This window comes from Coffea eugenioides, chromosome 7, assembly GCF_003713205.1.
Source record: "Coffea eugenioides isolate CCC68of chromosome 7, Ceug_1.0, whole genome shotgun sequence".
NCBI classification, from domain to species: Eukaryota; Viridiplantae; Streptophyta; class Magnoliopsida; order Gentianales; family Rubiaceae; genus Coffea; species Coffea eugenioides.
The window spans coordinates 25177623-25192167 of NC_040041.1; the positions used below are offsets into that span (position 1 = coordinate 25177623).

General features: G+C 35.6%; 1 pseudogene; it reads left to right on the forward strand.

Moving 5' to 3' along the window:
* The first annotated feature begins 2627 nt into the window (after positions 1 to 2627).
* On the forward strand, positions 2628 to 9308 carry LOC113777180 (annotated as a pseudogene).
* Positions 9309 to 14545: the final 5237 nt, after the last annotated feature.

The window sequence follows — 14545 nt, forward strand, 5'->3', positions numbered from 1 at the left end:
CAAGCCTTACACAAGCTCTTTCCTACCTTGGCGCATGTCCTTGTTTGAGACTCTCATTAAGCTGACCAAACGGCATTTAACTTGGCTTGTGACTCTTCATTTATTTCCAACATGGTTGACCTCTAAGCGCACCGTCGATTTGTGGACAAATCACTTTCAAAAGGAGGGGAATGATATGATCCGGATCCCCCACTCTAGTCCATGAAGATTTCACATGCTCAAGTTATTCGTGTTTTCAGTTGTGTCGTTTGTTTGGTGTTGTTAAGCAAGGGTTTTAATGTTAATTACCTTGCTAATTTAGTTGTTTATTTGCTTTAGTTAATTCGGCTAGATTGTGTCTCAAGCTGGGCCAACTTCTTGTTATTAATTTTAGGAAAATAAGTGATTCCAAATCACATTAGGATTTCTAGACAATTCCAAAGTACATTAGGTTTTGAGTCTATGTAAGGCTATATATAGCCTAGTCTTCTCCAACATTTTCAGTTAATCAGATTTTGATTCAATAAAATTTGTGAGTTTCACTTTCTCTTTTTACAAGAGAACTCCTTTGAATACTTGAGAATCTTTCTTAAGTTATTCATCCCGAACTTATCAACCAAGTACCTCCTTGATTGTGTCATTCTTCTACCTATAAATTTGGTTCGTTAATTCGAGTAGTTGCGGGTTGAGATAGTATCAACATTGTTCGTGACTCCTAGGATTAAATTGGGTCAAGTTTCTCCACTGCCAAACCGTTGGTGTAGTTGTCTAAATCGTGTCGGTGTACGTATCACATCACTGACCCTGGTGTGCCAGCGAGGACGCTGGGTCCTCTAAGGGGGGTGGATTGTAACGATCCCACATCGGCTAGGGAGGAGAGTCTTGGCTGCTTTATAACCTGTTGTAGGTGTCCCCCCACCTGACCGAGGCCTTTTGGAAGGATGCTGGGCTTCTTGACCTGCAGGTTTGGGCACTTCACTTGTTGTGGGCTATAACCCCATTTCCAGGAATAAAACCCACGACCTTTTGGGTGGCTAACTATGGGACAATATTGGTCAGGGGTGTTAGAGTCGAGTAGTTTTCTATTCTTTTTCTTTATGTTATCGCTACTTTAGCTGTCTTTAAATCATTATTACCAGTAAATTTCGAGAATATTTCCAGTAGTTCCAAGTCTAAATTGAGTCCTTTGACTCCTTTGAAGTCCAGGTCAGTCCGTGTCACACGTTTTTAATCTTGTCCGTGTCCTAGCTCATCAGTTATCTTCCTTTCTTTCTTTACGATGCATACTTCCCCTTTAACTCCTTGTGTCAATAATTTTAGTGGATTTCCAGCAGTTTACTAGTAGCTTTTCTATCCCAAAAGTCAAATCTCTTTGCCAAAATTTCAGCTTATTAACCGTCCCTTGTGTTATCTCAAAAATCCAAGTTTGTCACATTCTAGTTGTTCAATTGGTAAGCTTGGATGATCACCTTGAGAAAACTCTAATTTCTTCAAGGAAAGTGACCAAGGGCCTTGAGCAAATATTTAGTGAGATTAATAGAGTGTTGTGTGATAAACACAAGTGATTGAGTGTAAACACGTGAGGGAGTGAAGTGAGATAAATTTTCTTTATTGCACTAACTTTTGTTGCAGGTTTATCTAAGCATAGATGAAAGTTAACCAAAAGTGGACCTGACACTTAAAATGGAGGCCTTGTTTGGTGATTTCGCTAGGTAAATGAACAACAACATTGACATGTTTCATGAGCGAATGGATATGATGGAACTTACACAAACTCTATCTAAAGGTGGCCGAAGCAAAGCTTCACTTGGAGAGTCCGAAAGTTCCAATAGCAAAGAGGAGTATGTGAGGAAACCTAGGCAAGAACAAAAGGGCCGTGTTCTTGACAATTAAGGGAATAAATTGAAAATTCCTACTTTTCGAGGCAAATCGGATCCGAAAGCATACTTGGAATAGGAGCGCAAGATTGAGATGATTTTTTAATGCAATAGTTATATTGAGGAGCAAAAGGTGAATTGGCAGCCATCAAGAATTCACGAATTATGCTATGGTTTGGTGGGACCAAATACGTACAAGTCGAAGGAGGAACCGTGAACGTCCAATTGAAACATGGGATAAGCTAAAAGGAATCATGAGGAGGCATTTCATTCCTAACTACTACCATCGAGATTTACACCATAAATTGCAAACTCTCATTCAAGGAAACAAGAGTGTAGAGGATTATTACAAGGAGATAGAGATGGCAATGATGCCCACAGATGTTCATGAGGACTTAAGGGTACTATGTCACAAATTTTGAATGGATTGAGACCAAAAATTGCAAAGGCTATTGAATTTCAGCATTACATGGAGATGAACGAGATATGTTGAATAAAACTGTCAAGGTGGAAAGACGCATCAAGAGGAGGGGTAGTATGCAACCAATTTCAAATTTCCAGCCTACGACTAGGAGGAATTCCTAGCTTGAGAGACAGGACAAACCCTTGGCTTCCACTTCTCAATTTAAGCCATGAAATGATGCAACCAAACTACCTAACAAAGTTGCACAAGAAGCACCTAAGTCTCGCAATCGCGATACTAAGTATTTCGAGTGCCAAGGGTTTGGACATGTCGCATCTCAGTATCCTCATCAACAAGTCATGATCATGATGTCCAATGGCGAAGTGGTGAACGATGATGAGGATGAATATGAGGGTATGCCACCATCGGTTGAGGAGGATGAGCAATTACCAACTAATGAAGAGATTGGATGCTTAGTTGCTCGCAAAGCATTTACTGCTCGAGTTAAGGAAGATGATGAAACTCAATGGGAAAATATCTTCTATACGTGGTGTCACATAAAAAACAATGCTTGTAGCTTGATCAGTGATAGTGGAAGTTGTGCCAACATTGCTAGGTTGTTGATGGTGAAGAAATTGGCATTACCAACTACTAGACATCCAAGACCCTATCATCTTCAATGGTTGAATGAAGGTGGTGATGTACGTGTATATAAGCGGGTACACGTTCCATTTAGAATTGAAAAGTATGAAAATGAGGTTTTATGTAATGTTGTTCCCATGCAAACAAGTCATATCTTGTTAGGACGTCCTTGGCAATTTGATAAGCATGTCATTTATGATGGACATTCTAACAAATACTCTTTCATGCATTGTAATAGGAAAATTGTATTTGTACCCTTGACTCCTAGACAGGTTTATGAGGATTAAGTGAAACTTCAAAGAAAGAGTGAGATAGAAAATGAGAGGAAAAACAAAGAAAAGGTTGAGAGGAAAAAATAAGGGAGATTGGGTGAGCAAAATGACGAGAAAAAGGCAATATGTGAGTTGGCCATTGAGGTGAGAAAAGAGAGAAAACAAAACAAGATAGTAAAAGCCAAAGAGGTTAAGCTAGCAATGTTTTTGCAACAACTCTTATTTGTACTCTTGTGCAAAGAGGCATTGATTGCCACTAATGAATTGGATAACGCTTTGTTTTCTAGTGTTTTGTCTCTTTTACAGGTACAACAAAACAAAATAGCGTTGGTTGTGTTCTATTCCTAGGCATCTTGAAGATTTGCAGTGCTGTCATGGAATTACATGCTGCTACCGTTGGTTTATGGAGCAAAGCATGCTATCAGATGTCCGAATTCCAAGGATAAAGGGATGTTATATTTTGCTAAATTTTAATGCTGCACTCAATTTGTTTCAATTAAATTTTGATATAGCAATATTCATTAGTAAGTCATTATTATTTTTCTGCAAATTTGGTAGCTCATTGGTTGTTATGTGTTTTGTAGGATTTGTTGCTTCTAGTTCACTTGAACTGGAAAGCTTGAAGAACTTCCGTTCTAGAAATACCTTATCCCAGAAGGAAGATATGGGAGTCAAAGTTCCAGTTGCTATTCGTCGTGGACATGAAATTACAAGCTTTGAGAAGTTGTAAAATTCACTTTTGTTCGCTGCTATGAATGTGCATACATCCATTCTTTAGCTGCTTCAACACTATGTACTTCCAAAGAGGGTTCGTGAGCGACATTGATCACCATTCACCTCAACCTTCGTGCATGGAGTTCAAACTATGTAATCGTCACATGAAATGCTTAATTTGTGTTGTGATATATCCATGCGTGATCCAATCTAAGTGAACTGATGAGGGAGATCTCGATATTGGTACCGTGGATATCACTTGTTTGATCACTATGGGTTTTGATCTAGGTGGAAGATGTCTAGTGTTCTTTCTATCCTTAACCATTTTCCGTGAAGATTTAAGGGAAAATTATTCTCAAGAGGAGGGGAATGATATGAGCATGAAAGCTGTCCAAGAGCTGATCAGTACAAGTCTTCACTCATGATAGGCGTGTCCACGTCTAACTCAGTGCGAGTCTTCTGGTCGTGATTAGGTCATTTGTAGTTGAGTTCTTTTGAGTTGTTAGTAGTTAAAATAAAGCCGTCGGATTAAGGATGTTTGATCTGCTTGGTTAGTTAGGGTTTTTTATGAGTCATTTCTTTAAGTTGTTTAGTCATTTTGTTTGGAATAAATTTGGTCAGTTTTGGATTATGTTAGGGCCGAAAATTAGCTAGGTATTTTGAATCTAGTTAGGTCCAGTCCAATGGTTAGGATAAGTGGTGTAATCCTAGTCCCAATTGGATTCGTTTATTGGTTGTAATCATGGCTATAAATAGTTGTTCTTTCTTGGAATAAAGGGTTCAAAATTTTTTCCAGCAAATAACTTTGAGAGTTGTCTCTTAGCTTCCTAGTGAGCTCTTCTTGAACATCTTAGAGAGGTCGTAAGTGTTCAATTGGATTATCGATCTAGAAACGCATTAGATTGTGGCGTCATTCTACCAATTCAATTCATACTAAGCTGTCCTAGTACGAATTGAGTTTTCGCTACTCAAATCTTAATACACTAATTCTAGTTATGTGGCTTGTTGTGTGCGAGTTGCATCTGGAATAGGGCATAGATCGTATCATATTTGCCGAAATGGATATCAATTCAAGGCACTAAATGAGACAATAACAAATATCATGTGTAGAAATCAAGTGAGATAAAGGTTGATTATATCACAATAATCATTCAATAGAGAAATGGTTATTGAAATAGCTATTTTCATTCTCATTTGGTTTATAATTAATTCAAAATCATCACTTATAGTAAACTAGAAGTTTACTGTTCCCAAAGAATTTATGATTTGACAAAAAGTGAGAATTTACATGATTTTTAAAGCTGACAAGTACTCGTACATTCCCTTTTATATTATATATTGTTCCAACAAAAATTTAAAAATTTATGTCGGATATGAATCACCCTTTACAATTAAACATCGTAAAATATTGATGGGTGATCGATTTATGATTCCTAACATTAAGGGGAGGAAAAGATCAACGAAAAGGGACTCACTTGAAAAGTATCATTGAATTTTCTTGATCCTCATACAAAATATTATGAACTAGAAGTTCAAAAGTTATTCATTTGTAGAAAAATTGCAAATCAATTATTAGATATATTTATAGACTTTAGATGAGTTGTTAAATCAAATAATTCCTGTAGGAAATACTCTAGTTAAAGTTGATATCCCTGAAGGATATGTACAAATGCTATAAATGAATTAAATGCCGGCTCACCCAAATAGACATCTTGATTTCAAATATTTTCAACTATTAAATAAATGTTATGACAAAATTCAACCTCTTGAAGAAGTCACTCCTGATGAGCCAACTCTTGAGGAGAATAAAATCGCAGAAAATTTAAAATTGAACCCTAAACAAATAAATATTTTTAAATATTGTAGCATTTGATTTAACTGAAATTAATAAGGATCATGAACCTAGATCGGTTGATAAATATTGGCGAAAAAATAATTTTCCAAAGTGGAAAGATGCTAGCTAATCCAAATTGGATTCATTGACCAAAAGGAAAGTTTTTGGATGTGTAGTTCAAACACCTAAAGGTGTAAAGCTAGTGGGATAAAAATGGGTATTTGTAAGGAAACGAAATGAGGAAATGAAATTGTGACATACAAAGCAAGGTTCATAGCCCAAGGATTTTCACAAAGACCTGGGTTTGATTATGATGAGACGTATTCACCTGTAGTGAATGTGATCACATTCAAATATTTTGTGAGTTTAGCAATGCATGAACAACTAGATGTGTCTAATGTATGCAGTCACTACTTATTTATAAGGAAATCTTAGTAATGATATTCTTATGAAAATCTCTGAAGTATTTTAACATGCTTGAAGCATGTATGTCAAATCCCACAGATAGCCTATATATATATATATATATATATAAACACAAGGCTTTTACTCCCACAATTGGCCATGTGGTGGCATTTGGGGCTAGAAGGAATTGTGCAAAAAGTTTTCTCCCACTAGCATCCTCTGTTTTTCACTTTTGACTAGAACAATGCATCACTATTGAGGGCATTCACGTCTTTATGATTTTAATGACTATTTTGCCCCGCAAGAAACAATAGTACCTCAAACCAGTAGCAAAATGTTGAGGGCCATTTTTTACCTTTCGCACATCATTCTTCTCCTTACTTCGTCTTTCCATCCCATCCCTTTCTTTTCCTCTAAGGCAAAGAATAGTGGCAGCTCAACTACTGTGCAAAATAGTCAGATGGGTCTTCCTCTCTCTCGAGCGTCCTTCATTTGATTTGGCGAACTTCTAAATAGATTAGGTTGTACTAATTGGCTGAAAAATCAATCATTTTTTCCCCAAATTATGCTTGGCCCTTGGATTCAATTTATTCATATTTCACCCAATCTCCCAACCGTGAGATTGTTGCACAAAAATACATTTCCAGATTTTTTTTGTTTCAACCTTGCAATAGTCATGATAAAAAAAAGATAGGGTTCTTAGTTACTTAGGATTTTATTTCCCGGGAGGAATAGGAAAGCAAAAGGGGAACATAGAACTTTTTTACTTCATAAAGTTCTTGATTTTTTACTTGCCATATCTGAGTTTTGTCATTGGAAGCAAAAACCAGCAACCAAAAAGCCATCTCACTATTGATGGCTTCTTCTGCATAGTGTTCTCTAGTAAGAGTCATACTTCCTCTCTTTTGATTAATTTTTTTACATAAGAATAGCAAACAAATAAAAAGAGTAAAATGTTGACACTTTGTTTTTGGATTTTTGATAATTTTTATGTTGTAGTTTCTTTAACTTCACTGGAAGGACTAAAATTTTTGCTTAATTTAGATTATATTATGCTCATAGCCAGTATTGGAAAAATGGGTCTTGTGATATTGATTTTTTTGGGTGTAGAAATGGTTGGAAGATAACTTGCACCCTAATTGTTTGTGGAAATGTCTAAGTGAAGAGAATTTTGTTGTAACGATCTTATGATGCTTCATGAACGAAGTCTTTGTTAGTTTTTATTTTTGGGTTTTGTTATAAAGGTGCCAATTCTTATTTGAATTTCATAATTTTTTAGGAAACACACTCGAGGACCATACATAGTCTTATATATTACATAGTTGGTATACTGAGAGAAGCAACTATTTTTCTGTGTATGTGCATGTGCGTGCGCATGTGCGTGCGCATGTGTATATATCTGTATGTATCTTTATTGATTGTAAGTGTAACCAGTTTCATGTTGTCGCAGGATTTAAAACTAATAGGCTACTAATTTTCATATCCATATTCATGTAGTTTCTTTTTATAAAAAATGCACATATAAAAAATCTTGGCCTTGCAGTTCATATTTTTCTTTTATTGATTACTTTGCAATTTCTTTGAATTTTATTGTTATTCAAAACACATTAGAAATGTCCCAGTAGTTTTGGCATGGAAATGTCCCAACATTACTTATTGTTATGCCTTATACAGCAATACAATTTATAGTGTTACACAAATTGAAGACCTTGGCATCTAGTTCTTCAAAGTCATGTTGTTTAAACTCTCGGTTTCCTTCGCAAAAAAAATTTCATGTAACCGATTTATATCAATTTAATCTCCTATATAGTTACTTTTACCTTTTGTCCATTTTATTCTGCTAGTAAGCATATCCATAATTCTATCATATTCATGTGGATATGAAGTGGATGCATGTTTGATCATCTAAGGGTTGTGATCTTGTGGTTCTGTTGTTCTACTTGCATATCTACATTTCTGATGGTTTCGAAGGTCAATCTTAATTTTATCTTAGATACAGTTTTGGTTTGTGACAAATCCGAGATCTAGTTCTTCCTATATAAACTGTCTACTCAAGGGCCATGATTAGAGCCTTAATTCTAGAGTATAATTTTGAGTGCCTCTAACAAATGCTATGTGACTCACCTTGTGCCTTTTGGTCTAATGCAATGGCCTTGTTCTTTTTTGTCAATGCAGAGGATCATATTCATTTAAGTCCTTATCTCTCATATGTTAGTGGATCATTAGTAGGCTGTGCAGCTACTATTGGATAATATCCATTTGTCTTTTGAGGACTATTTTAGCTTCACAAGGAGAACCAAAACTGTTGTACTGGAGCATAGAACACAAATTTAGTACTTTTAACTGAATTGCTTTTTACATTTGTCACTAAATCATTACTATGATGTGAAGCCAATGATGGAATAGAAATTTCTATTTTGTGCAATGTCTATATATTGGAGTCTTCCAATTTCTGGTGCTTATAATTTTTTTTAAAGATGACTTTCATGCATAGTTTAAGTTTGTTATCAGTCATTATTAAAAATTAAATTGTAGCTTACATTCTTTAGTTAAAACAACATACTTTGATAAACTTATCCTGTGCACTTAACTTCTATTCAAGTGTATCCAAACATGAGGACTACTTTTGTTGGTATACTCCAACATCGTGGTATCCAAGGGCTCTATGCTAGATTGATAGTTATGCTTATTGAAATTGTTCCTTATGCAGGCCTTCAGTTTCGTATGTGTGATGCGTTCAAGAGCTAGACGATGGTTAGCTTCTATTTCTTAATAAGCTTCTTCTTCTTAGCAAGAAGTTGCTGAGAAATCTCATGCTGCTCTTAAATCTTGAGATACATTGCATAGATTTGAGTGGAAATAATATATTTGTTTGTGACTTCCTCCCTCCCCTTCCATCTCCAATCATGGGATCTAGATAAAGCTGTAAAGATTTGTGCTCTATTAGATTCTTGACTTGATGATTTCACACTTATCTTGAATCAGGAGGGGAACTTTATGGTTCTGCACTTTAATTTTATCTATTCCAATTTTTTTAGGCTTGGAACAGATACAGATCTTCTCATCCAAATGAATTAGACCTATCTCTTTCAAACTTCTAGCTTTTCCTTTGTGGGCTAGCTACTGGTACATGTGCTAAAGCTCTTTGTTATCCACTTGATGTGGTCCAGAAGAGGTTCTAGGTAAATTTCTATCTTTCAGTTTATTCTCAGCTTGTTATCTCTTCTCAACACTATGATTTGTCAAACAATTTTGGAAGGGACTTTATCATTATTGGTTGCAATTGGTATCACCTTTATTCGTTGCCAAAATATACTTGTTGTTGATGTTTCTTTTTTTTTTTATTTTATGAAATTTGCTTCAAAAGTAGAGGATAAATATGCAGAAAAAGAGACCTACTTAGACTATCAAGCGCTAATTGGTGAAGGATTTGCCCTTTTTTGGCTTTCTTCTCTGCATGTTGGTTTTTGCCAGTTCTTTTTGAACAAATTATAAACTTAAGTTTTGTCCTTCATTCTAAATCAATTACATAGAATATTATGAATAAGAAATAAGTATTGTCAAGAATAAGGGAGTTCAAAAAAGACAAGTTGGAATTGATACTAGTGTTTAATGCTAGTTCTTACATAAAAGCTAACATGGGTCAAGCTTAGTTTTGAATTTTTCATTGGAAAAAAATTCTCAAGAATTTTGCAGGCTTATATGGTTTAGAATGAAGCTTCTCTTTTGTTGGGTTGTCTCGAGAGTGCAAAATTGCGGAAGCTGATGGATTAATTGGGAGGGAACTCAGGAAGTGTTAGTGCATGAAAATGTGTTGTTCTTAATGGGGTTCACAAGAAATGAAATTGATAGAGTATTTTACTACACTACAAATTTTAAAACCTTATTACGCTATTTCCACAAGTGCACGGTTTGTTTATTGAGTATAGGGATAATAGGTGTCGATCACACAGGAATTTAGAGTTTGACAATCATTTGAATTTAATCACTTGTTTTGTTATATAGACAATCAAAGTTTAAGAAAGTAAAAAGCAAATAAAGTTAACTAGGCAGTAAAATCATTCCATTTTAAGTGGCACAAATTAGAAATTAGTTCAATCGGTACAACCGACCATAAGAGTTAGTAATAAATAATGTAAAATCGGCCATTAGGCGGTAAAATGAACCATGCAGACGGGTAAGTTGCAAGAAAGTAAATTAAAGTAAAGTCAAGTTAGATTAGAATTGTGTGAAGATTAAGTGAGAAGATCCTAGGGATTAGAATCCCTTGTTATTTCAAGATTAGAAATTAGTTAAGACGATTATGCTTATGCTTCCATGACTTGTCAATGAATAACTTCCAAATGTATGTACTTGCTTTTGCCAATGGATATTTAAGAGAAACCCCCTTGACTAATTCCTTTAGAAATCATTTTTGCCAACTCCTTTAACTCTTTGTGTGAGGACTTGTAAAATCCCTTATATTTTTTTTAAAATTCCCTTTAATTTGGAATTTATTACTATACAATAGCTTTACTACTCATTCACTTCCCCAATAGTTACAAGTAATCATAGAACCAAGGGTTTCCCCTTTATTTTCATCGTTAGGGTAAACTAGGATTTTTTACGTCTTTTGGTAGTGTGATTATTCAGTACGAAGTGTGTACTAAATTTGGTGGTTAAGAGTGAGTTTTAAATAAGAAAAAGTGTGTGATTAGAAGTAATAAAAATAAGTTAGTGAATTATAAGTGAAAAACCCTAGTACGTGCGAGTTAAGGAAAACGGTGAGAATCCGACATTTTTCTTATTTTCTAGCCCTTATTTTAATTCCGTGCATACATTTTCTATACTTTCCTTTATTCTATTAATTTTATAGTTATTTTTATAAGGGAATTAAGTTTTCAAGACATTTTTCCGGTATAAGTTAGTCATGTGACATGAGTAGCGTATATTGGACGTGGGACCCGCTAGTGGGGTAAGTGCGATAATTTTTGACAACTAGTTGGAGTTTTGTGTTAAGGGATATTATTTTACAAGGTGTTAGGAGACAATTAGAGGTTAGTTAGATAGATTAACCATTGGAAGACTAGAGGATGGAAATAAACATTAAAGGCGCCAAGTGTCGCGAAACTAGTTGAAGATGGATTTTGACCAATTTCTCACCTTTGCTAAATATCCAATTTTGACAAGAATCATCTTCATTCTTCATCAAGGCTGGCCGAACCATAGAGGAAAGAAAGAAAAGAGAAACTTCATCTTCACCAATCAATTTTCTTGCTCAATCTTGAGTTCCAACCAATAAGTTTACAAATTTCTCCATAAAAGTTGTCTACTAAGAGGGTTTGGAGACTTCGGTGGAGTGACTTTGGAAGGAGAAACCCTAAGCTACCATCTTTCTTGAGGTTCCAAGGTATCTTGCCTAGAAATCCCTCTTTGCTCTTAATGATTGCAAATTAGTTAATTATAGTTGTTAAATAGGTAGTTTTGTGAGAAATTTCATGGTTTGAGGTAGAGTTATGGTAAATTTCAGATTTATTGTTGATTTTTCTGCCCTCATGTGATGATTAATGATGGCCATGGAATGATAGCCTTGTTAGGTGTAAAATTGAAGCTTTTATATGTTGGTTTTGGTTGCTTACAAAAAATTCCAGCTTGTGTGGTTGATTTCCAGCTTTAGAGAGCAAGCTGTCCTGTTTCTGACCTGTGTAAGTTGTCCATGTTAGATGCCGAATCAGACCTAGGTCAAAGCATGAAAGTTGTAGGGAATGGAGTTAGGAAATTACCTGTAAAATTTCAGCTCAATCCTAGCACTGTAACATGTTATATGACTAAAATACCCCTGACTGCCAAATGTTCTTTTCCGCGGACAGTTTTGAGATTTCACATTTTTGGCTTCATTTTTCACTTTGATCTGTATCAAATCAGCATTTGGACAAAACATAAAAGTTTTAGCTCTATGTTTAAGCTTTCCAACGCATCTGAAAACGTCTCAATCGGACTTTTGTAGCCTGAGTTATTGCTATTTGAATTCAGTGCTGACAACTAGACTGACAATGAAATTCTGGTTCTGTAATCTGCAAATTCGACCTAGATAAACTGTGAACTGGGTTGAGTTGTCTCCATGAAAGTTGTAACCCTTTGACTTAGCTTCGAAATGGTATAAAGTTCACCCCAATCCAATAAGTGTAACTTCAGTTGTGACCGAAACACTAAGAGATGTCAAACCTGTTATTTTGTTATTTGTCTTAAACATTAGTTCCGATCAATTTGCTAGCATTATTTTGTAATTGAATGACATTGAGCCTATTAAAAGGCTATTGTGGTAAGATTATTTGTGTGAGATTTTGGGGTTGAATTGAGAAAAATAATGAAGCCATAAATGGCTGGAAAATAGGTAAACACAAAGGGCGTGCTGCCCAAATTTTCACTCGAGTGCTAGGTAGATATACTCGCGACTTGAGTAAGGATTTGAGGACGAATCTAATTCGAATTATCTAGGTTATTCAAGCCCTCTTTTGTAGAGGTATATAAGCAAGAGTTCGGCCAAAACTTGTACCCTTGGAAAAATGAAAGTAACGACTATTAGAAATATGTTTTCTTCGTCACTTCGACTCAAATGGAGATTTCAAAGTTTTAAGAGCGAGCATGAGTTTTACAAATATTTGACTCATGTCCTTTGGTCTAAATGTACTCTTTTCACTCCAAAAATCATCTTTATACATTGTACTAGTAGTTATTCAGATTTTCTTTGATTCACCTAAACTTTAGATGGTTGAACCGTAATATTTTCTCTTGGTTATTCTTAGGGTTTGTCGGTAATTGAGGATATTATCTGGAAGGAAATTTGGACGTTACTTTGCTTAAACGGGTGAGTGTTCTTTGTACATTATGTTTCCAATGACATTGTGGATTGTTGTGAATGTTTGATTATATGTTAAATGTTTTCAGTGATTGCTAAAAATGAATTTTGCTAGGCGAGTATGTACTTTATCGCACTCGACTTAAATGAATGTGAAAATTTTAATGATTAAATGATTAAATGCTACTTGTGCATGAATGTAAGCCTTTTGGCTGAACTGGGCCCTTGCCCTTCGTTGCCAATCGACTCGAGCCAGAAGCGGACTCGGTCGAGCGATTGGTGACCCTGGGATAATGTTTGGTATACTCGAGTATGACTACGAAGATTGGTGGAGACTTGTGACGCCCGAAAGAAAAGAAAAGGGAAAAATTTTCTAGTGACAAGAATTTTTGCAGATTTCGGCCGGATTGTGACGTGGCATGGTCGGCGGCCAGGTTTGACTGGCTGTTTTCTTCATTCTTATCTTGCTTTTGGCTGAAAATATCTTCATTTCTTTCCTTGGCCTGGCCGAGCTTCAAGAGGGAGAGAAGAGAGAAAGAAAAGTCCAACTTCATTCTTCCATTTTTTGCTTACATCTTGAGATTTCACCGATGGTTTTGGAAACCACTCCATACAAGTGTGTTTAGGAGGTTTAAAGCTTTTGGTGGAGTGATCTTTGAAAGGGAAGCTATAAGTTGCTAGCTTTCTTGAGTTATGAGGTAAGTTGCTTGGAAAAATCCCTCTTTGTTCTAATAATGGTATATTGGCGTTTTGTAGAGGTTAAAGATGCTATTTTGGAGATGATTTCATAATTTTAATTAGAGTTGGACCAATTTCTAATTTATTGGGGAATTTTCTGATTTTATATGATTATAGTTCGTTGGTCATGAAATGATAGCTTGTTGTGGTATAAAATGGAGCTTGTATACGTTGGATACGATTGTTTGTGGAAAATTTCTGGTTTGTGCGGAAATTCCAGTTTTAGGGTTTACTTTGGGGCTTTCTTATTGTGGGTTCCTGAGCTCTTAATTGGTTAAGATTGAAGGGGGTATTATTACCCTTATTAAGGGTGTTTAATAGCCTATGATGTATATGTGCTATTGTGGTTGATAGTTATGGATTTGGTGAATGTTTGTAGGTTGGAAAAATGAAGAAATTAAGGGAAAGTGTTGTCCGAACTTTGAGAGTGTTTGATTGCTTTGAGTTTGTGATCTAGGGCTTGGACTTGAGCAAGGCGATGATATATGATGGATGGTTCTTGAGCCGTGGTTGGTGAGTGACCCTAAACTATTTCCAAAGCTACTTATGAACTATTTCTTGCATTATTTACTCGATTGCATATCACGTGTGCTTGCATGTGAGTTCATGACATGATTTGGCTTCCTTGAGTTCTTGGGAAGTCTTGTGCTTAGAACCAACGTCTCCACCACTGTTTACTGTTCATCTGGAGCACCAAAGGGCTCCTTACTACTGTTTCACTATTAACTGATCAATTTGAGCGTTGAATGTTTAAGTACAATGATTTCACTGGCTCACGAGAGCAATAAACATACACTTGATTACTGATTCATGACATCATTGAAATGAACTATTGTGAAACTT